The 23,394-nt window shown below is 43.1% G+C and overlaps 1 protein-coding gene across 2 annotated transcripts in view; it reads left to right on the top strand.

Annotated features, from left to right (window-relative positions):
* tenm4 (teneurin transmembrane protein 4) overlaps positions 1–23,394 on the top strand; it is a 1,874,213-nt gene that overhangs the window by 826,229 nt on the left and 1,024,590 nt on the right. For both annotated transcript variants that reach the window (XM_062977060.1, XM_062977059.1), the window contains one exon: positions 16,898–17,012. The gene's annotated coding sequence lies outside the window, so the exon portion shown is untranslated. The remainder of the gene's footprint in view (positions 1–16,897; positions 17,013–23,394) is intronic.

The raw sequence follows: 23,394 nt of genomic DNA, 5'->3' as shown, positions 1-23,394 counted from the left end.
GCATCCATACTTAATCAGAACCGAGTAGCGACTGAACTAATAAAAAAAAAACCAAGCTTGCAAAAGAACAGCATGTGGTATGACATTTCTATTGTGTTTTTAGAATTCAGTACCCAAAATAGACTAAAAAAACTACAAAACTGAAAAAATACCCCCCCCCCCCCATTGCATGCCTATAAATTGAGTTTAATTATTATTTGATCTGGTTTATATCCTGCTTTTTCCTTAACAGGAATCAAAGCAGCATACAATACAAATTAGACCTGGCTATCTAAAATAATACATAGTACAAAGATTTTTAATGCATTAAACCATATATTCCATTAAGACAACTACTTTCAAAACATTTAAAATTAAAATACCTTAATTACATATTGCATATTAGAAATAGCACACCTGATTGCACATATCTCCACTCTGATCTGCTTGTTTAAATGAGAAGGTATTTGAACCCCAGTGAAAAACCAGCAGAGAAAAGCTGGTTGAATCTCCTTCTGGAGAGCATTCCACAGTCTAGGAGAAGCTGAGATTGTAATGATAGAATTATAGTTGGAAGAAACCCCAAGGGCAGTCAGTCCAACCCCTTCCACTCACGTAGGAAGACACAACCCAAGCCCTTCCAACACATGGCCATCCTGCTTTTGTTTAAAAACCTCCAAAAAATGAGACACTAGCCATGTTCCCAAGCACCATATTTCATTGTCAAATAGGACCTACCATCCAGAAAGTTTTTTTCTTCAAGTTTAGGTGAAATCTCTTTTTCTGGAGTTTGACTCAAATGCTCTGTGTTCTACTCTCTGGAGCAATAGAAATCAAGTTTGCTCCATCTACTGGGAATTTAGGTCTTCATACATAGGCTGAAGTTTGTGTGAATTAGAATAGGCCAGTTCGATAATGTTCACAGCCAGTAAAGAACTGTTGTTACATTATTATATTGAAAGGTCAGCAAAATGACTGATGCACATTGGGACTGGTGTGCCATTGAGCATAGAAGTAGGGGCTAGGGAGGGAGTGCCAATGTGCATTTGGATACCATTATCCAAGTACCATCTTCACAATTCACTAACAAGGTTTCTTAGTGCCTCTGCTATGTAGCTAAAAGGCATGTGCAAAAAAATCGGAAAGCATCGTAAATCGGATCAGTTTGATCTGATTCGTACTTATGACGAGATACCCGACATGCACACAAGGTCCGCACCAAAAATTAAGAAATCAAAACTTACCCCATACTTTTTTGTTTTAGTTTTGTAAATCTTGGGAGGCTCCCAAAGTCAGCTTCATATTCAATGCAAGGAAGCAAAGCTCAAAAAAGCAAAGCAAAAATGGCTGTCTTAGTGCCTGACTTGCCTTTCCTCTGTAAATTAATAATAATAATAATAATAATAATAATAATAATAATAATAATAATAACTTTATTCTTATACCCCGCCCCATCTCCCCAAAGGGACTCGGGGCGGCTTACATGGGGCCTTGCCCAGACACAACAATATAAAAGCAGAAGCAAAACAATAAAGCAAATTACTCAACAATAAAACATCAACATCGATAAAAACAGTCATAAAAGGTCAACATACAGAATAAAATGTTAAAACAAGAGATGAATTCACGGATCTGGGCCAAAGTACAAAATATGTCAAAGTCAGGGAGAGGTAGGGTTCTTAATTAATTAAATTAATGGCCTCTCACCATTAGGAGAGGGGAACAGAGGGAGCTGTGTTTTCTGGGAACAGCATAGAACTCTCAGAAATGTAGTTTGGGAAGGGAGGAGCACTATTCCAGAGAATTCAAAAGGCCCTGCCCTAAACTACATTTTCCAGAATGCAATGTACTGCTCAGCATCCGAGAGATTTGCCCCTCCATAGCCAATCAGCGTTCCAATAAATTATTTTTGTTCCTGGGTTATAAATGTCATTTCCTAATTGATTCCATTCATTAAAAACATGGCCAAAGTTTATTAAATTGCAAAAACTTTGTTTTAGTGCAAGGGACATCGAGTTATAGCACATTTTGCTATCCAGTCCACCAACTCAACATTGTCATCCACCCAATTAATAAAGTTTTTAGTGCAAAAACAAAAGTTCCCAGTGTAGAACAACTACTTTCAAAATAAGGACTACGCAATTAAACAGGAAATAACACTTTCAAGCTAGGAACATATTTTCTTTATTATTAAAAATGTTTATAACAATTTCCAAAATTTTCTGAAAATCTGTGGATAAGAGAAACGTTCGGTGGACTAAGAGTGGTAAATGTGCTCTACAATTGTAGTGAGTTTCACTCCAGTAGCTGTAAAAATGAGGGAGAAAGGAGCATCTGAAATTTCCCCAATTATAGTAATTATGTGCAATTACTATAATGAAATAGTAATGAAATTTTGTTGCTCTCGTTACAGTAACACATTTTCGCTAACTATACTTTAGAAACACTTTAAAAATGAAATGCCAGAAAAAACCCCAGTTTTGTAATGACTTTTGAACCATTTTTTTAATGGATCGCACATCCCTCTTAGCTAAGTTGCACAAAATTACATAACATAGATAATAATAGCGAACTTTGGCTGCAATTTCTAATAGTCCTTGATTCATTCTATAATATATGCTCTGTGCAAAGAGTATCAATCCACTGTCTAGAGCAGTGGTTCTCAACCTGTGGATCCCCAGGTGTTTTGGCCTACAACTCCCAGAAATCCCAGTCAGTTTACCAGTTGTTAGGCTTTCTGGGAGTTGAAGGCCAAAAACATCTGGGGACCCAGAGGTTGAGAACCTCTGAGTTGAGGCCCACTGGTGTAGAGATTCTAAGTTTTCATTTCAGCTGATCCCAAAAGTAGAAAAGGTAAAGGTTTCCCCTGACGTGAAGACCAGTCATGACCGACTCTGGGTGTTGGTGCTCGAAGAGCCGGCGTTGTCCATAGTCACCTTCAAGGTCATGTGGCCAGCATGACTGCATGGAGCGCCGTTACCTTCCCGCTGGAGCGGTACCTATTGATCTACTCACGTTTGCATGTTTTCGAACTGCTAGGTTGGCAGGAGCTGGGGCTAATAGCAGGCGCTCATTCCGCTCCCGGGATTTGAACCTGGGAGCTTTTGGTCCACAAGTTCAGCAGCTCAGCGCTTTAACACACTGTGTCCCGAGGGGCCCCATCCCAAAAGTAGGCAACATAATTTATTTAGAAACAACTAAAGGGACTTAGGACACATTTAATATGTATTTTATGACTCAAGGTTGTTGTGGATAAAGTCCACTTCATCAGATGTAACTTTGATTTGGTGGCTTTATATTCACAGCTTTGTGGGAATTGGAGAAAATCTATCAATGTGATATTGGATCGCAGAAAGTACTCATGGTGATAATGATCTTAATGGCAGCCATTAAGTGCAGCAAAGTGAATGCAGTCATGGGATAGATCTTTTTCATTGGACCCATGTTAATTTTGAGTCATAGAGTGCATCTACACAGTAGAATTAATGCCATTTGGCCCCACTTTAACTGCCACAACTCAGTCCCATAGAATCATGGGAGTTGAAGATTTGCTGCACTTAGTAAAAATACAGATATAGAATGGAGCCATGGCAGTTAAAGTAGTGTCAAAGCCACATTAATTGTACCGTGTAGATGCACCCACAGCCTCTGGAGCAGCAAGCTTCCTCGTTCCTTCATCTGACGTCCTTTCAAATGTTTAAACATGACTATCACAACCCCTTTTAACTTCCTCAAGGCTACACCAACCTGCCAAAAGCCATGGCAAGTCAATTCCGGTTAAACACTATCCTTTGAGGCAGCTCACAGTTGTGGTTCTGCATGAGAAAATCCTCTGGTGACGCATCTTATGAGCTTAGAGACCTTTCCAAAGCCCAGGGTGACACATATGGTTGCCTTATTTTCCGCTTGCTTATCTGAACAGATCAAAGACCTCGACTCTATGTGGCTGGCTGGTTGTTAAAATGGCTGCACCTGAGCAAGGGCTATAAAGGGCAAACCCATAATGTCTGCAAAAGTCAATTATTTTGACTGGAGCCATTAGACCAGCTAGGAATTTTTAAAACCCACATGTTCAAGTAGAAAGGAGGCAGCAAATTCTCCAGTGAGAGTGGAAATATTAACAGGAAGCCTTTTCCTTTGCATGGGAAATAAGCCAGACATTTGGGGTGACATATCAAAGCACAATAGCCCCTAGGTTTGTGTGAATTGTGTTGCAAGATTTTACAAGTCTGCAGAAAACCAAAAGGTATTTGGAAGTGATTGTCATGTGCAAGTGTTTTGGTTTGACTAGGAACATTACATAATACCGTGACTCATCATTCTGGCATGACTTGTCACCAACGTGAAGGTCTGCACTTGGTTTTGCGGTCTTAAAAGATATAGAAATGAAAATGTTCTATAAAATCAGTACAAAAAAAGAAACGTGAACCATTTAGTTGAAAGCAATATCAAACCACATCTTCAATTTGTTTTAAGTTAGAAAATACTTGGGGTGCATCTACAATTTAGAATGAATTTGTCAATGCTTTAAATGCCATGGCTCAGTGCTAAGGAATCACAGGAGTTGTAGTTTTGCAAGGTCTTTTTCCAAAAAAAAATGCCAGTACCTCCTCCAACTCTAGCTCACAATATTCCATAGCATTGAGTCATGGCAGTTAAAGTGGTGTCCAACTGCATTCATTCTACGTTTGTAGATCAACCTTTGGAAAAGAACATAGACTGTTGGCATCTGGATACATGACTTTTGGAGTTAACAAGCTTTCCAAGCCTATACTCACCAATTACTCGCTTACATGTTATTCTTCAGGAATTTAGACACTGGTGGCAACCTGTTTCCTTTCAACATACCTTCTGTCTTCCTGTGTCACTCAAATCTGCAGTCATTTTCTTCTCACTCTCCTCCATGAGACATATGTGTAATTATTCACAGCTATCTATAAGTAAAGATAATATCATTTGTTTAACAAAGACTAAAGTTGCCCATTTCTCTTTTAGACCCTGTGCATATATGGGTGGGAGTGGGACTGGTTGCTGTTCAGCTTCTGCCTTACCAATATGATTACTCTCCTTGAGACAGCCTCTCGCTCTCTCCCTCTCTCCTTCTCATTTCCCAACAATAATATCAATAGGGGGCATTAGTAGACCTTTAGTAGTCACTAGCTATTAAGATAAGTACATGCAAAATTGTGTATTACTTAATAAATATGAATAATTGGAAACCTGTGGTGGCATATTTAAGAGACTATTGGAATAGGCCATCATTTATAGTGTTTGAAGAATAGTAGATATAAGTAGAAATAAGTGTATATGTTGTGAATGCGCCTTTGGAGACTGTGAACGATAGTGATGGGATCAGGAGAGAAGGAAAAACCCTCGCGAGGAGGGCTCGTTGGAGGATTTGTTTAGGAAAAGGATCAGGGAGACTGATGGGGAGTCTTCTGAGGAGGATTCATGTGGGGATCCTGAGGTGGAAATGGATGCTGGGGGACAGGTGTTAACGGAGGAATTGGGCACGGACTGGACACGGGCACCAGAGATGCTTGGGGACTAATCGGGGCCCATGGATACTGCTGATGCTGGGGAAGCTTGGGTGTCTTCAGAAGCAGATCCCACTTGGTCTGCTTGGAGGAGTGAGAGGGGGTCCACAGGTGTGGATAGAGTTGGGCATGGGCAGGATGATTGGGACTCTGATGAAGAATTGTTGCTTTGGCTCTCTGTGCCATTTTTTATTTATTTTTATTTATTTTTCAAACTTATATGCCGCCACTCCCCTAGGGCTCGGGGCGGCTTACAAGAACCGGCTAAAATCAACAATTTAAAAACATCTTAAAACATCTTTAAAACATCTTTAAAAATATCTTTAAAACATCCTAAAAGCACCTTTTAAAACATCTAACAGAACTCAAAGGCCTGCCGAAACAGGTGTGTCTTACATGCCCTGTGGAAAGCCGACAAGTCCCGCAAGGCACGGACTTCAGGTGGCAAGGTGTTCCAGAGAGATGGTGCCACTGCTGAAAAGGCTCTGCGTCTAGTTGCTGTTAGACGCAAGGCCTTAAAACTGGGGACTTCCAGCAGGTCTTGGTCCTCAGAACGGAGGGATCTCTGGGGTTTGTAGGGAGTGAGGCGGTCCCTCAGGTACATCGGCCCTAGGCCATGTAAGGCCTTAAAGGTAAGTACCATCACTTTGAAAGTGATCCGGTGCTCAATTGGTAACCAGTTCAGCTGCCGTAAGATTGGTGTTATGTGGCATCTCATCGGGACTCCCGCAAGGGGCCGGGCAGCTGCATTTTGCACCAATTTGAGCTTCCGACACAGGAAGGCCGATGTAAAGGGCATTACAGTAATCCAGTCTCGAGATGACCGTAGCCTGGATCACCGTAGCCAGGTTGTCCCTAGACAGATAGGGGGCTAGCCGTCTAGCCTGCCGAAGATGAAAAAAGGCGGTTTTGCTAACGGCAGAGACCTGGGCCTCCATCGTCAGTGAAGGGTCCAAGAGGACTCCCAGACTCTTTACTAGTGAAGACGGGCGTAGCGCTTCACCATCCAGGATTGGCAACTGGATATCCCCACTGCCCGGTCGGCCCAGCCATAGGATCTCCATCTTTGCTGGATTCACCCTTAACCTACTGGAACGTAACCATCCAATAATGGCCTTGAGGCACTGATGAAAATTGTCGGGTACAGAATCCGGTTGGCATTCCATCTTTAACACAAGCTGAGTGTCGTCAGCATATTGATAACACTCGAGCCCGAAATCTCGGACCAACTGAGCAAGTGGTTGCATATAGATGTTAAACAACAGAGGGGAGAGAATGGCCCCTTGAGGCACCCCACAAAGTAGAGGGGACCTTTCAGAGACCAGGCCTCCCCTCTCCACTCACTGTCCACGGTTGTGAAGAAAGGAGGCCAGCCAATTTAAAGCTGTCCCCCTGACTCCAACAACGGCAAGGCGGTGGGTCAAAAGATTATGATCGACTATGTCAAATGCTGCAGTGAGGTCTAATAACACGAGCAACACCGACCCGCCCTGATCAAGCTGGCATCAAAGGTGATCCGTGATGGAGACCAGCACAGTCTCTGTCCCGTGTCCCGCACGAAAGCCGGACTGGAAGGGATCTAATCCGGCTGTGTTGTCTAGGAACTGTTGCAACTGCTCCGCTACTGCCCTCTCAATCACCTTGCCCAGGAACGAGAGGTTCGAAACTGGGCAATAGCTGGAGGGAACTGAACGATCTAAATCTGGTTTCTTCAGCAGGGGAGAGACCACCGCCTCTTTTAAACCCTCTGGAAAGACTCCTTGCTCCAGGGAGCTGTTTATTATCTTCAACAGAGGATCACGTAATCCCTCCATGCAGGATTTTACCAACCAAGAGGGACACTGATCGAGGGAGCAAGTGGTCGGTCTAGCTGCAGCTATGAGCCTATCGACAGCCTCTGCGTCCAGTGGGATGAACCGGTCGAGGGTAGGTCCAGCAAGTGGCCATGGAGTCTCAAGTTCTCTCCTTGTATCAATTGTGGCAGGGAGGTCCCGGCGTAGTAGTGAGATCTTGTCAACAAAATAGCTTTGGAAGGCCTCGGCTGAAGGGGCCTGATCATCACTTTTTGGGACAGTAGGAACCGTCGTTAGAGATCTAATTATTTTGGACAATTTTGCCGGTCGTGAGCTGGCAGATGCTATCAAAGAGGCATAATATACTCGCTTTGCTTCGATGATAGCATGCTCATAGGACTCCATAAATGCCCTATAAGCTGATCTCGAAGCTCTGTCATGAAGTTCTCGCCACACGCCCTCTAGCCGTCTCTTTTCCCGCTTCATCGATCGAAGTTCCTCGGTGAACCAAGGAGACCGATTTCGGCGGGGTTGGAGAGGGCGTCTAGGGGCGATCTCGTCGAGTGCATTGGATAGCCTGATGTTCCATGTGTCCACCTGCACATCGATCGAGTCGCTGACAGGCTCCAGATCCTTCAGAGCATTCTGGAACCTATTAGGTTCCATAAGTCTTCTTGGGCGAGCCCAAATTGGCTTGGTGCCCTTGTCAGGTGGGTAGGCATGCTCCAGCCTGACCCTCAGGGCACAGTGATCTGACCATGGAACCTCTATAATAGAGGCTTGGGTCACTTGAATTCCTGCGCTGAAGATCAAATCTAACGTGTGTCCTGCCTGATGCGTGGGCCCAGTACTACAGAGCGAGAGTCCTAGTGTCTCCATGGTGGACACTAGGTCTGTAGCTGCTGCTGAGCAAGAGTCTGTAACAGCGTGGACATTGAAATCCCCAAGGACGATAAGTCTGGGGAACCTCAAGGACCACTCCGACACAGTCTCGAGCAGCTGGGATAGGCTGTCTGCTGGTGCACTAGGCGCACGGTACACCAGTAGGAAGGCTATGCTCTCAGGGGAATCCCATACCAGACCAACACTTTCAATGCCAAAGATGTCCAAAACAGGAACTGCCCTAAGTGAAAAGCCTTCACGGGAGAGCATAGCCACCCCCCCCCCCCCGCCTCCCATTCCGCATCTGGTGGGTGATTACATAACCTGGACATGTTATTTCCTGTTATTTCCTATTTTGTGTTGTGACCTTCTTGGATGACTTCAACCTCTTGGACCTTGGACTTGAATTTGACTCGGCTTTGCTCTTCGCTCTCAATCCGTGGCTTGGTGTTGTTCTTTATTATGTGGCTGTCTGCTGTTGTTGACTACTACCTTCACTCCTGATACCGACGCTGTCTGCTTATCCTGACTTCAGACCGGCTTGACGACGTCCTCCCGCTCTGCTCCTTTAACTCCTGGCCCGGCATTTGCTTCTGCAGCAGCTTGGTACTGCTGGTTTGCTGTTACCTTCCTGCCAAAGCAGTACCTATTGATCTACTCACATTTGAGTGTTTTCTAACTGCTAGGTTGGCAGTGCTGGGGCTAACAACAGGAGCTCATCCCACTCCCCCGGATTCAAACCTATGACCTTTTGGTCAGCAAGTTCAGCAGCTAAGAGTTTTAATCCACTGCACCACTGGGTTATTTTATACATGTGCTTTAATAACAATTTTAAAAGAATTATGAAAGTGATGCATATAGTAAGAGAAATTAGTACAAACATACATATTGGGAAAAATAGCTTGCACGTGTTAAAAGAAATGTGTTCAAAAAACTTTTAAAATACATTTCCCCTAACATCATTTTTGTACACACTATTGGCTTGGAGGACTGCGATGCAAAACTTGGAGATGATTTCCCTGTGTATATTGGATACACATATATTGGATAAAGTTGGTTCATATAAAAATGCAGCCCAACAAATGTATTCCCTTACGCCCGTCATAGCTCTTTATATGTATAGCACCACCACCACCTCACAGAGGGTGATGAAAACATTTTACAACAGGACATAAAAGAAAAGAAAACAATACATTATTTAATTTCATGATTTATTTTGTTTGAAGTATGTGTGCCCTGCCAGACACACGGAGTGGCTGGCATACAAATAAAAGCAACTTTATGAACAGCTTACTGATGACGGGTGTTTGCATTCCAGTTCAGCAGAAATGGGGAGTAAAGAAGTCTGTTTTGCATCTGACCTCTAATACTGCAGAGCTGCTGTTTCACCAACAAACTGGGACCCTGTTAGCTGTAACATCTGGCTGATTTGTTGATTGGAACCAGCCGTTCCTCCCTTACTTAACTACCCACAGTGAAGAAAAGATGTGAAGCCAAGTTGGAGACTTGTGGTGGAATAGTTCCTCCAGAGATAATCCTGAAGAAGACTATCATGTCAGGTTGCCAATTCAAGGAGAAATAAGGGTGGGTGGGACCACCATTTTAATTGACGATTGGAGAACAATTGAGGAGGGTGCAAAGAACTTAAGGAGAGCTAAATTTCCATTATATATTGGGATTGGGAATTGACTCAGCTGGAGGCCATCTTCAGAATTGCTGGAAGAGATAGAAGAGATCTCAAGGGAAACAGGTGAGCCCTGTAGGACCTAAACATTACTTACTTACTTACTTACTTACTTACTTACTTAGGCGATCCCTCGTCGTTCGAGGACGATAGTCTTCCAACCTTGGTATCTTGGGCGTGTGTTCTTAGGTGACTGAAGAGACCGATTCTTGACCCGCATATTCTCCCGCAGTGAGGACATCGGTTTCCAGGTGGAAGGCGGTCCCGGTCGAGGTTAGCTTGACGCTCCTTCCTCTTGGCACGTTTCTCCCTTAAGCCCTCCGTTCGTGCCTCTTCGAACTCCGCAGCACTGCTGGTCACAGCTGACCTCCAATTAGAGCGCTCAAGGGCCAGGGCTTCCCAGTTCTCAGTGTCTATGCCACAGTTTTTAAGGTTGGCTTTGAGCCCATCTTTAAATCTCTTTTCCTGCCCACCAACATTCCGTTTCCCATTCTTGAGTTCGGAGTAGAGGAGCTGCTTTGGGAGACGGTGATCGGGCATTCGGACAACGTGGCCAGTCCAGCGGAGTTGATGGCGTAGGAGCATCGCTTCAATGCTGGTGGTCTTTGCTTCCTCAAGCACGCTGACATTTGTCCGCCTGTCTTCCCAAGAGATTTGCAGGATTTTCCTGAGGCAACGCTGATGGAAACGCTCCAGGAGTTTGGTGTGACGTCTGTACACAGTCCACGTTTCGCAGGCGTAGAGCAGGGTTGGGAGGACAATGGCTTTATAAACAAGCACCTTGGTCTCTCTACGGATGTCCCGGTCATCAAACACTCTCTGCTTCATACGGAAAAATGCTGCACTCGAAGAGCTCAAGCGGTGTTGTATTTCAGTGTCGATGTTGACTTTTGTGGAGAGGTGGCTACCAAGGTAGCGGAAATGGTCAACGTTTTCTAATGTTACACCGTTAAGCTGTATTCCTGGCTTTGCAGAGGGATTAGCTGGTGCCTGTTGGAAGAGCACTTTGGTTTTCTCGATGTTCAGTGAGAGGCCGAGCTTCCCGTATGCTTCTGCGAAGGTGTTTAGAGTGGCTTGTAGGTCTTCTTCTGAATGCGCACAGACTACGTTGTCATCAGCATATTGGAGTTCTATAACAGATTTTGTGGTGACCTTGGTTTTGGCTCTCAGTCTGCTGAGGTTAAATAGCTTGCCATCTGTCCGATAGATGATTTCCACTCCGGTGGGAAGCTTCCCATCAACAAGGTGAAGTATCATAGCGATGAAGATGGAAAATAAGGTGGGGGCAATAACACATCCCTGCTTGACACCTGATTCCACCTTAAATGGGTCACTTTGGGAGCCGTTGCTGTCCAAGACTGTTGCCATCATGTCATCATGGAGGAGCCGCAGGATGTTGACAAATTTGTCAGGGCACCCGATTTTTTGGAGGATGGTCCAGAGAGCGCTGCGATTCACTGTGTCGAATGCCTTTGCAAGGTCAATGAATGCCATGTACAGAGGTTGGTTTTGTTCCCTGCATTTTTCTTGGAGCTGTCGAGCAGTGAAGATCATGTCCACTGTTCCTCTGGAGGGGCGGAAGCCATTCTGGGATTCTGGGAGGGTGTCTTCTGAGACAGGGAGAAGGTGGTTTGCAAGGATTCTTGCAAGGATTTTCCCGGCCGAGGTTAGAAGGGAGATACCACGATAGTTCCCGCAGTCTGTTCTGTCCCCTTTCTTGAAAAGGATGATGATGGTGGCATCCTTGAAGTCAGCTGGGATTTTCTCGGTCATCCACACCTTTTTAATGAGCTGGTGGAGTTGTTGTATCAGCTCAGGTCCACCCTCTTTGAAGATTTCAGCAGGAATCCCATCAGGTCCGCTGGCTTTGTTGTTTTTTTGTTGGCTGATGGCATTGCTGACTTCTTCCAAACTAGGCAGTGCTGCAAGCTCATCCCTGGTTTGTTGTTGCGGGATTTGTGAGAGGGTCTCTTCGGCCACATTGGAGCTGCGATTCAGCAGGTTCTGGTAGTGCTCTTTCCAACGTAGTGCAATTGATGTTTTGTCCTTCAGAATTTTGGTTCCATCTGATGAGCGTAGGGGCTGTATGCCATGGTTTCTTGGTCCGTAAATGATCTTTGTGGCTTTGAAAAATCCCTGAGCGTCGTGGGTATCTGCAAGGTGTTGGATTTCTTCAGCCTTCTTTGTCCACCAGATGTTCTTGAGTTCTCTGGTCCTTCTTTGGACCTCAGCTTTTGCACTGGCATAGATCTTTTTCTTGGCAGCACAGTTGGTGTCTCTCTGCCATGTTTGGAAGGCTTTCCTTTTGTTATCAATCAGCTGTTGGATCTCTTTGTCATTATCATCAAACCAGTCTTGATGTTTCTTAGTTAGGTATCCAATGCTTTCTTCGCAGGCTGTGATGATGGAGGTCTTCAGTTTGTTCCAATGTTCCTCAACATTTTCGGGGTGTTCTGTGGGTAGATGATCTTTGAGTGTTGTTTGGAGAAGGGCTTGTTTGGAGGGCTCCTGAAGGGCTTGGGTGTTCATTTTGCGCCTTGTTTTTCTTCCTTGGAGTCTGCGTTTGGGGACGATCTTGATAGCCATCGTGGATCGGATTAGCCTGTGGTCTGTCCAGCAGTCATCAGTACCTGTCATGGCTCTTGTGAGAAGCACATCGCGGCGGTCTCTGGCACGTGTGATAACATAGTCCAGGAGGTGCCAATGCTTTGACCGAGGGTGCTTCCATGATGTCTTGAGCTTGTTTTTCTGGCGGAAGAGCGTATTGGTGATGACGAGGTTGTGCTCTCCGCATTTGGTGAGAAGCAAGATGCCATTCGAGTTGCTGTTTCCGACCCCGTCTTTTCCTATGATCCCTAGCCACAGGTCAGAGTCCCTTCCGACTCTTGCATTAAAGTCCCCCAGGAGGATGATTTTGTCCTCCTCAGGTATCTCCGATAGGATGGTATCCAGCTGACAGTAAAATTTTTCCTTGATGTGTTCGTCAGCATCTAGAGTTGGTGCATAGGCGCATATGATGGTTGCCTGTTGGTTTTTGGCAAGGTTAATTTGGAGGGTTGCGAGTCGTTCGTTGATGCCAGTGGGTGCTTCAGTCAGGTGCTTCACCAGGTCGTTTCTGATCACAAAGCCAACTCCGTGTATTCTTCGCTCTTCTTCAGGCAGTCCCTTCCAGAAGAAGGTGTAGCCTCCCTTTTCTTCCTTCAGCTGTCCCTCTCCTGCTCTCCGGGTCTCCTGAAGGGCTGCTATGTCGATCTTAAAGCGTCCCAGCTCCCTTGCAATGAGAGCAGTCCTGCGTTCGGGGCGTTCGCTGTCAGTGTTATCTAACAATGTCCGTACGTTCCATGTTCCAAAGTTCATTTTTCTTTTTTGGCCGCAGAGTGGTGACCCCTCTGGACGCGGCAGTCCAGTCAGGGTAGGAGAGGCAGACTATGTTTAGGGCACTTTTTCTAGCTCCTTCCCCGTGTGGGGTGAGCAGAGCGGATCCTAAAAAGGGCTGCTCAGTCATGGATACAGCTGCCGGACTACTCAACTGCCTCGGTCCTTGAGGTAGAACGACTGAGTCCATATCCACCGCCCATGTGCCAGTCTGTGACTTGGGGCTTCCAGATTTCACAGTCCTGCCCCCGTCGCCACTCGCTGATCGCCATGGGACTTTTGTAGGTTTGTTTTTATTTTTGTTGGAAGACGCCTGTGCGTGATTTTTTTTAATGTGTGGAGGTCGGTGCACGGCCGGTCAACACACAGTCTTCACAGAGTGAGGTTCCAGCAGTGGTGTGGTTAACACAACGACAGTGGCTTCTCAGTCTGTTGCAGCCTTCTTCCGCCTTCACAGCCATTGTAACATGTACCATGTTATCCTCCGCCTGCTCCGCCGTTGAGGTCTTTGGGTCTTTGGGTTGTGCTTGGTCTGGAACCTCCCCTGCGGCCACTCCTGGGAGTGCATCACTCCAGTGGTTGTGCCCACAGGTTCATCGGAACACGCAAGCCCCCTCACCACGGCAAGGTGACAATCCATCGAGGGGGCTAAACATTAATAAGACCTTCCTGATGATAAGATATGTTGGGCAGCAAAATATGTTACTTCAGAGTGTGATGGAGTCTCCTTCTCTGGAGGTTTTTTTTTTTACTAAGATGGATTGTTATCTATTGAAAGTGCCCGGACTGGGTATTCCTGCATGGCAGAACATGGATGGTCTTTGGATTATTCATTTATTTATTTACAACATTTATATCCTGCCCTTCTCACCCGAAGGGACTCAGAGCGGCGTACACAATTGGCAACAATTCGATGCCTACACACATTTAAAACCTAGCAATGAATAAAAACCAATAGCAACACTTAAAACAATAAAAAATATAAAAAATAAAATAATAAATAATAAAACATATAAAACATATACAGTAGAGTCTCACTTATCCAAGCCTTGCTTATCCAAGCCTCTGGATTATCCAAGCCATTTTTGTAGTCAATGTTTTCAATATATCGTGATATTTTGGTGCTAAATTCGTAAATACAGTAATTACAACATAACATTCCTGCGTATTGAACTACCTTTTCTGTCAAATTCGTTGTATAACATGATGTTTTGGTGCTTAATTTGTAAAATCATAACCTAATTTGATGTTTAATAGGCTTTTCCTTAATCCCCCCTTATTATCCAAGATATTCGCTTATCCAAGCTTCTGCCGGCCCGTTTAGCTTGGATAAGTGAGACTCTACTGTAAGTAAAGTCCATTCATCCAATATCCTCGTACTGTGGCCATAAGTCAGTCCAGATCCTCTTCCAGTTTAACTATTCTATGATGTGTTTGGGGGTGGTGGTATTTCTTACTGAATGCTATGCCTGGTTTGGGTCTTCTTGTCATCTGCACTAAAGTGTTTTTTTTTTTTTAAAAAAGATAGTTTTATGATGTATTTTAAATAAAATGTTGGCTTTACGTTGTGTGTGATCCCATTGTGTGGGCATTTTCACTAACACCTTGCCACTGTCTGTTTGCACATTGTATTGACGATAACACTAGTGGATTCCAGTTTCTGGGCACAATTCAATGTTTTGGTTATGATCTATAAAGCCCTATATGACTCAGGTCCAGGCAATTTGGCAGACTGTATCTCCTTGTTTGAGTTATCCCTGGCTCTGAAATAATCAAGAAGAGGTCCTTCTCTCATTCCCATTACCATTGGTGGTGATGTAATACAGCATCTTCTCCTTGGCTGCCATTGACTTTGGAAATCATTTCACAGGGAGGCTAGAATGCCCCCCTCTTTGTTGTTCATACAACAGTCAGATAAAACCTTTTTATTTACATAGCCTTTTATAACACAATGTTTTAAAAGAATGAGCTAAGATGTACTGCATTATTTTAGGCTGAAATACTTTAGTTTTTCATTTATGTATTTTAATTTTTATTAATTTAAGATCGTATTTAACTGAATAGTTTTTATAATTGTAACTAGTTTAATTCTATTTTAATATTTATAACTGTAAAAAATGGGTATTTGGTTTGTTTATTATACCAGACACAATGCAGCAAAGTGATTTGAGCACTGGACTATGACACTTGAGACCAAGGTTTGATTCGCCACTTGGCCACGGAAATCCATTGGATGGTTTTGGGCAAGTCACATACTCTCAGACCCAGAAATCCTGTGACTGGTTCACTTTAGGTTAATTAATAAGTCAGAAATGAATTGAAGGCACACAGCAACAATATATTTTCCTAAGATCTGGGTAGATGAGCTGGGCAGAGTTGACCTGGTTCAGCATCATATCTAGATAGTCAGTGTAGCACCAGCCTAGACTGGTGGACATGAAGAGACGATAACTTTTATCATTCACAAGGAGAAAGTAGTACTAGATAATGCCAAGATTATGGTTTTAGGGATACCAACAAGACTATCCTGATGGTGCCAATTTGGACTTCATGGCTACCATAACTATGACACTATTTTGATATATCATTGACCCAACACATATTACAATGTGTTGGGTCAATGTTGGGTATACCCTGGACCCATTTTTTGTTGTTGAAGGAATGAAAATTGCTTTCTTTGTTGGTGTGCTGGTGATCACTGTCATGGTCTGATAATTAATTTCTTTGTTTGGTTGAATTGTTTGGAAGATTTTTCCTCCTGGTATGGAGAACCAATTAAGGCAGTCCACTGCCACGTACTTAAGCATTCAAATGATTATCTGAACATTTTGTAGTTCACAGGCCCCATGGTTCTGTCCAAACACTTCTATTTCAGACCTTCAGTAAAGCACACAGGTTCGACTGACCATCATATGGTACTTCATGTGCATTTTCATACATACATCTCATGCCATAAATAGCTGAAGTCCTTGATCATATGATAAATCTGTATGAACTAGCATTGAGAAAATAGATCTTTTTCCATTTGGTTTCTAGTATATTATTACTAACTCTGTTTCAGATGATTCATTGGTTAGGAAAGCCAAATAAAATGTGCCTTTGATTGAAATTCTGATCATTATTTTTAGTAAAATCTTTTTAAAATAAACCTGCAAAAAGCCATCAAAAGAAGCATTTTCCATATGTGAATAAGGAATGTCTCTTCAAAGAGCAAACTTGCAATAACACATACATGTGTTAGCTAAATATAAAGTATCTATTTTATGCAAATGTATGTCTCTTATACTTATTGCTTAATCAATGGTTTATTTTAAAATAGAGTCAGTCCTCAGTGCCCACAGTTCATGTATAAAAAAAGTCAACCAACCAGTGCTCAAAACTATTTGGGGGGATTCATCAAATCATCAAAACCAAATCTTGGTTTTGTTTTGTACTAAGTGATACACTGATATGGAGACATTACCTTTACTGTACCATTATATACAATGGGGTTGAGCATCCATGGAATTTGGTATCCACATGTTGTCCTGGAACCAAATTCCAGCAAATACTTGGATCCCACTGTACATATGATTATGGGATTTGAGTGACCTGACATACAAATAATGCATTTTTCCCTCCTCTTTTTTCTTGATCTCTATTTTTAGGATTGATGGGCACTGCTTATGAATCAGGAAGGATTTAAACACTCTTGTAAATACTAGATGGAGACCCTATCCCACTGAGTAGCAGCTTCCATCAAGTACTTCATGAGCATTCTCAGTGAGTAAAATAAAAATTCTTCAATGTTTTTATATATGGAGTTGGATGGATGACTATCAAATCCCAGTGCATTTTTCTCGAAATCAACTGATGCTTTGTATATTTCAGATGCAAATTGCAGTTGTTGTGACATTGTATTACTTGGGTGAGAATCAATGACATAGGGCTAAATCCAATTATTAGTGGTAAACAGAGCAGACTTCTTAATCAATTAGAACTTGACAAGTCAACACCTTAAGTTCCATTGCTTCAAATGAGTTTGGTCTAGTAAACTCTAGCTGGTACTAACAATTGGATTTAGGGCCAAGCTACAATGTATTCTGAGATTACAAGACTAAGCAAGGTTTTATCTTCTCTTTGTGAATGGTGGCATGTGAATTTCTGGAAAATTACTTGGCATGTACTTTTGCTGTAGGTTGTATGATGCCAAAGTAGTCTTTTGAGGCCATAAATACCAGTCCAGTTTTTATTTCTACTTGGTTTATGATACTCTGAGATCTTTCAAGAGTTTTGGGAAGGACACCATAAAGCAACAAAGAAAGAGTGTTGTCAACCAAAAGCATAAGACTTGGAATGGAAAAGTTTCTGCTAAAAGTATAATGTAGCCTTGCTCATATTGTGGACTTGTCTGTCTGTTTACCTTTTCCAACTAAGCAATACTCAGATGACATTACTTGTTTGAGGGATGAATCATGAAAAATAGATACTACAATATCTGTCTATCTTGCTCCATGGAGCAAAAGGTAGAGTCAAAACTACCAGACCACATATAAAATGTGATAATTCACCAAAGTGAAACCAGTTTCAGAGTTAAAATGTCTTCTTATGCTTGGGGTGGAGTCGGGACCTAAGAGCTGGAACCTAGTAGATAAAAGGACAAATTGATGATACAAATATTATGATTTGTGGTGCTTGGTGAAGCAGAAAATAGCACTTGAATGGTCAGGAGAAAACCTTGGGTGTGTACCAGGAATGCTCAGGGAGATAATACAGTGAACGTGGAACATGGATTCTATCACCTTCAACCTGAGTTATCACCAGGTTTCACATGATTCACTCCAGATGGTTTGTAGCACAGCTCCCATCATCTACGAAAAGAAAGCCATACTGGGGCTGGGAACAGTTATTGTACTTCTCAGTACAATAGATCTGATAGATCAAGAAAGATCTGATAGATCAAGTGTGGTGACAGAACCTCTCTAGTTTTTGAGATTCCAGCAATAAATGCAGGCTGAACAAAACATTTATGGAATACGACACTGAATTTATGCAAACCGAACAAAAGTGTTTTATTGTGTAAGTCACTTTCTGAGCAAAGTCACTCTCTGAGTTATCTCTTAAACTTCAAGTCCTTTGGATCATTGCATGCCTGTTATCTAAATGTTGACTAAGAGTTTGTTTTCCTTTGAACATTAAGTGAAATGGAGAGGTAAAAATCAGCATGTGTGAAGTGAACTTATTTTCTAGAGTGGTTCAAATGTGCACATTTTTAGAAAGTAAAATGCCTAACTATTTGGTAACATTTATGATCTTACATGCAATGTGTTTTAGATAGGCTTGTTATTTTGCTTTGCTGTGATGCTACTAGTTGCTCATGTGTTCCTCATTTCACATATTGTATTGCATTTTATATGCTGTACTTTCAATGTTATATACATTACAGCCATTTTGCCTGGCTGTAAATACCTCTGAGATTTGTTGTACAGTGAGATTCAATAACAAAGTTGCGTCAGCTACAAGCTTGATTTTTTTCCCCTGAATCTTATAACTCTGGAGAGAATGAGATTGTAGAAACCTGAAATTATGTTCCCATAATTTGGAATTCAACTAATCGTCAGTGTGATTAAATCCTGAAAAGTTTTCTTGTAGAAAATATTATACTAATTTGGAAATATAAATGCTCATATTTTGTTTCTGATGAAAGAGTTCTTCAGTGATTAAAGAATGTGCATCCTATAGTTGTCAATATAGATATAATATTATAAAATATAGTCAATTTACATTAATACATATGCTTAGCCTATATCCTGTACATGTGAGTGTGTACACTCACTCAGCCCATAATAATAATATAATCAATATTTTACCCATTTTTTGTTTTCTCGCTCTTTTGTCTATTTCATAGCACTCATGGCTTCCATGTAGGGGAGAAGGGTAATGACAGTGTGAAGTGTAAATTAATTTTCTAAAGGGCAGAACTCTATCCCCAAACTAGAATCCCATTTTCAAAATTGGTTGAGCCATAGTCCTTAAAAGTGTGGATTTCTACGTAAAACAGATTCATCTTCCTACTGACATGAAAACCACCAGCCAATACTCTTTGTAATTAATATTTATTTGATGACTAACCATGATATAATGAGATCATGCACAGATAATTGGGCTAAATTAGGGCAATTTTATTTCACCCATAACCTATTTAAGTTGGGTTGAACATGACACTGACTGGGGGGGGGGGGGGGAGATCAATTGATGTGGGTCCACTTGAGGCCAGGTTTCCCTAGACTACCTCCTCAGCCTTCCCTTGGGCAAAAAAACCTTATCCTGAAGACAGTCCAATAATTGGATTACTCCCTGGGTGACTAGAAGACAAACCCAGGGCATTCCCTCCGCAAGTCCCAAGACTTTGCTAGAAAACAAACACCCAGATTGGTCCCATAGGCAGACTTCTTCCTCTATGTCCCAGGACCTAAAGGGGACACCGAACTCTGATATTGTCCCCCTTCCATGTCAGTGGCAACCTCTTGTATAGACACCACTCTTGACCAATCATCAAAATTCCACAGATACAATATGTGGCAAGCCAAAAAAGGAGAGTGGGGAGAAGATTCCTTTCTGACCTTGGAGCAACCAGCAAAACTCACACTGCACTGTAAGTAGTTGCAAAGTAAGATTGAAAGAGAGCTTCTAAGACCTTCACAGTCTTAGTAGAGTTGGGCCTCAATACTGTTTCATCTGTTTCTTTTTGTGTTTCCATACTGTTCCATCCATTTGGGTGGCTCAGAACACTACAGCCCCCCCCCCCCCCCGAACAGAAAGAGCATCTAAATGAGAGAAGGGGGAATGGTAGCCATTTGGTTGGCTGATTTTTGGCTCAATGCTCGTAGGCCCAGCAGGCATGGCCTACAGCCAAGTGCTCGACACTCATAGATCTGGCTCACAGGCTCTACAGTTGAGCGTTGAGCACTCAGCTGTAGGCCCTGACTACCAGGCCTACAAGCATCAAGCACTCAGCAGGCAGGGCCTACTGCTGAGCACTGAGCCCACTCAGATGTATGCCCTGGCTGGTAGGGCCTACAGGCCCTGACTTAGGCGATCCCTCGTAGTTCAAGGATGATGGTCCTCCATCTTCGCTATCTTGGGGATGGATCCGTAGATGGCTGAAGAGACCTATTCTTGATCTGCATGTTCTCCCGCAGTGAGGACATCAGTTTCCAGGTGGAAGGCTGTCTCGGTCAGGGTTGGCTTGACGGGCCTTCCTCATGTTCCAAAGTTCATTTCTCTTTTTTGGCCGCAGAGTGGTGACCCCTCTGGACACGGCAGTCCAGTCAGAGATAAGAAAGGCAAACTATGTTTAGGGCACCTTTTCTAGCCTTAACTGCCTCGGTCCTTGAGGTAGAACAACTGAGTCCATATCCACCACCCATGTGCCAGTCTGTGACTAGGGGCTTCCAGTTTTCACAGTTCTGCCCCCGTCGCCACTCGCTGATCACCATGGGACTTTTTTGGTTTGTTTTTATTTTTCTTGAAGGACGCCTGTGCGTGATTTTTTTTAATGTGTTGAGGTCGGTGCACGGCCAGTCAACACACAGTCTTCACAGAGTGAGGTCCCAGCAGTGGTGTGGTTAACACAACAAGAGTGGCTTCTCAATCTGTTGCAGCCTTTTTCCGCCTTCACAGCCATTGTAACATGTATCATGTTATCCTCCGTCTGCTCCGCTGTTGAGGTCTTTGGGTCTTCGGATTGTGCTTGGTCTGGAACCTCCCCTGCGGCCACTCCTGGAAGTGCATGACTCCAGTGGTTGTGCCCGCAGGTGCATTGGAACACGCAAGCCCCCTCACCATGGCAAGGTGACAATCCATCGAGGGGGGGGGGGCTGTGACTTTGCTGCCCAAGGTCTGAAATCTTTGGGGGGGACATTGAGTGAAAAAGCTAATTTGTATGGGCCCCCCATTTCCAGAAGCAGCAGATACAAACAGAAACACAGCCATATGAATGAGACAAATAGAAATGGGTAGCGATTTCATACAAATGCACGAGATGAGTCCTTAGTGTCCCCCCCCCCCCCCAGGTATGTGCAGAAATCTGCCCCTCTCTATCACATACAATTAACTCTGGCCTCCTATCATGGAGACCATCAAAAACATACCCACCTCTGTAGCATCCTTTGCCATGCAATTCTAGGTAAGTATTGGTTATCTATAGATCTTTTTCATCAATTGGGAGAGGTGGGAAAGACATGTAATTTGGAGAAAAGTTTAAAAGTGTGAAACTTTTGACAATTATTATTTAATTTAGTAATTGGAGTCCACATGTTTGATTTAATTTGAGACAATCAAGCATTTTTATGGTGGAAATACTACATAGAAATCAGTATCAGAAATTAGTACTTAATACTCCTAAATCTATGTGATTCACTCTGGGTCCAGGTGTGAAGTCAGTGGTGGTGATGCATAGTTTGTGATTTTGTAGTTGGATGATAAAACATGTCCGCTGTTACACAGGGGTGTAAAGTTTTGCATGCTGAACATTTCAATGTATGCTTTTGAAACAAATGCATCTAACTATGAACACACAAAAGGAAACAAGTTTTGTACTCTGGCTATAATTACATGAAATAAATACAAATGAATGGGAGATGCTTTCAGCTCTTTTAGTAGTTGGAAAACATACCCAGGACCTCATCACATTTGCCGTGGTAATCATCACATATCATGGTGAATCTGGCAGTACCCGGCAGGGGAAAACCATTACTGAAGAGGAACTGGTGTTCGCCCCCAAATTTTGGCCCATTTGATGAGGTTGCCAGATATACACCTCAATTTGTCTTCCTCATGGAGAAGTTGACATCTCTTTTAGCAATGGCCTATTGCCTCTCTCTAAGCCTGGTTCATCATCACCACTGTAATATCTAAAGCAGAGTACCATTTGGCTATTCCATTATTTTCTAAAGTTCCTAAGATGCCTTAGTGTGGATTCACATGTGTCTTTTGACATTTAAAAAGCAACCCATTCACTGGCAAAGAAGGAGCTATTGGAATCATCTTGTGATGATATCATGTCCTTGCCAATTGCACATACTTTCCAGTTTCTATCATTTTGCCATCAGCTTGGGAAGCAATAACCATTGGTGATCCAGCTTTTCTTCTCTTCCATCAGTGTTAAAGCACTTAGTAGCCAGAATCTTCTTGGGTACATCTGTTGGTGTAATTCTGCCACCACTGCAGTTTTGCTATATTAAGTGCTTTGGGACATACCTAGTAACACTTTGCACAATGTATTTTACACAATTGCACAACTGTAGCCCAACCCAGGCATCACACATAGTAAATATTCAGTGGTTGGGAATATAATTTGATGCCATTTGATGGCTGTTTCATAGTTGAAGGAAAATGTACAGCCTTCATTCTCCCAAACATCCAGCAAGGATACTGGAGGTACACAAGGGTGAATGATATCCCTTTCTCAAACAGTTCAACAGCAGCTGGAGGATGCCCAGGTGTACTCCCACCTTGGTCGCTGATTGACCATAGGGATGGACCCAGTCAACCTTTGGGGGCAACTGGATAACCAGGGAAAGGAGAAGCTGAGGTCTTTATCTTAAATATGCAGACATAGCAATGAAGTCACATTGGCATCACTATCTTGGGTTCTATTGTTAAACATTAGACTTCACCTTGGGTTGCAGAAGCATTTAATTCCTATAAGCTTCAGCTACCAGCTACCATTCATATTCCACCATTGGCTACAATGCTCAATGGTTCTATGCTTCCTTGAACCTTCCCTCTCTTCTGATGTTATGATCCCATTGTTTCCACCTCCCTGCTCTCCATCTCAGAAGTGACTTGAGAAACTGCAAGTCACTTCTGGTGTGAGAGAATTTGCCATCTGCAAGGACTTTTCCTAGGGGACACCCTGATGTTTGGATGTCTTCACCATCCTTGAGGGAGGCTTCTCTCATGTCCCCGCATGGGAAGCTGGAGCTGACAGAGGGAGCTCATCTGTGCTTCAGGTCAGCAACCTAGCTTTTAGGTCAGCAGCCCTGTCAGCACAAAGGTTTAATCCACTGTGCCACCGGGGGCTCCTTGTGAAAACTGAAAAGCTCATTGATTTACATGCTCTTTGACAGCTTCCAAAATTTATTTTTGGGCAACAGGGAGG

The sequence above is a fragment of the Anolis carolinensis genome, chromosome 3 (genome assembly GCF_035594765.1).
Source record: "Anolis carolinensis isolate JA03-04 chromosome 3, rAnoCar3.1.pri, whole genome shotgun sequence".
NCBI lineage: Eukaryota > Metazoa > Chordata > Lepidosauria > Squamata > Dactyloidae > Anolis > Anolis carolinensis.
Note: the sequence above shows the minus strand (reverse complement) of the source record. Positions and strands in the feature narration are given on the sequence as shown.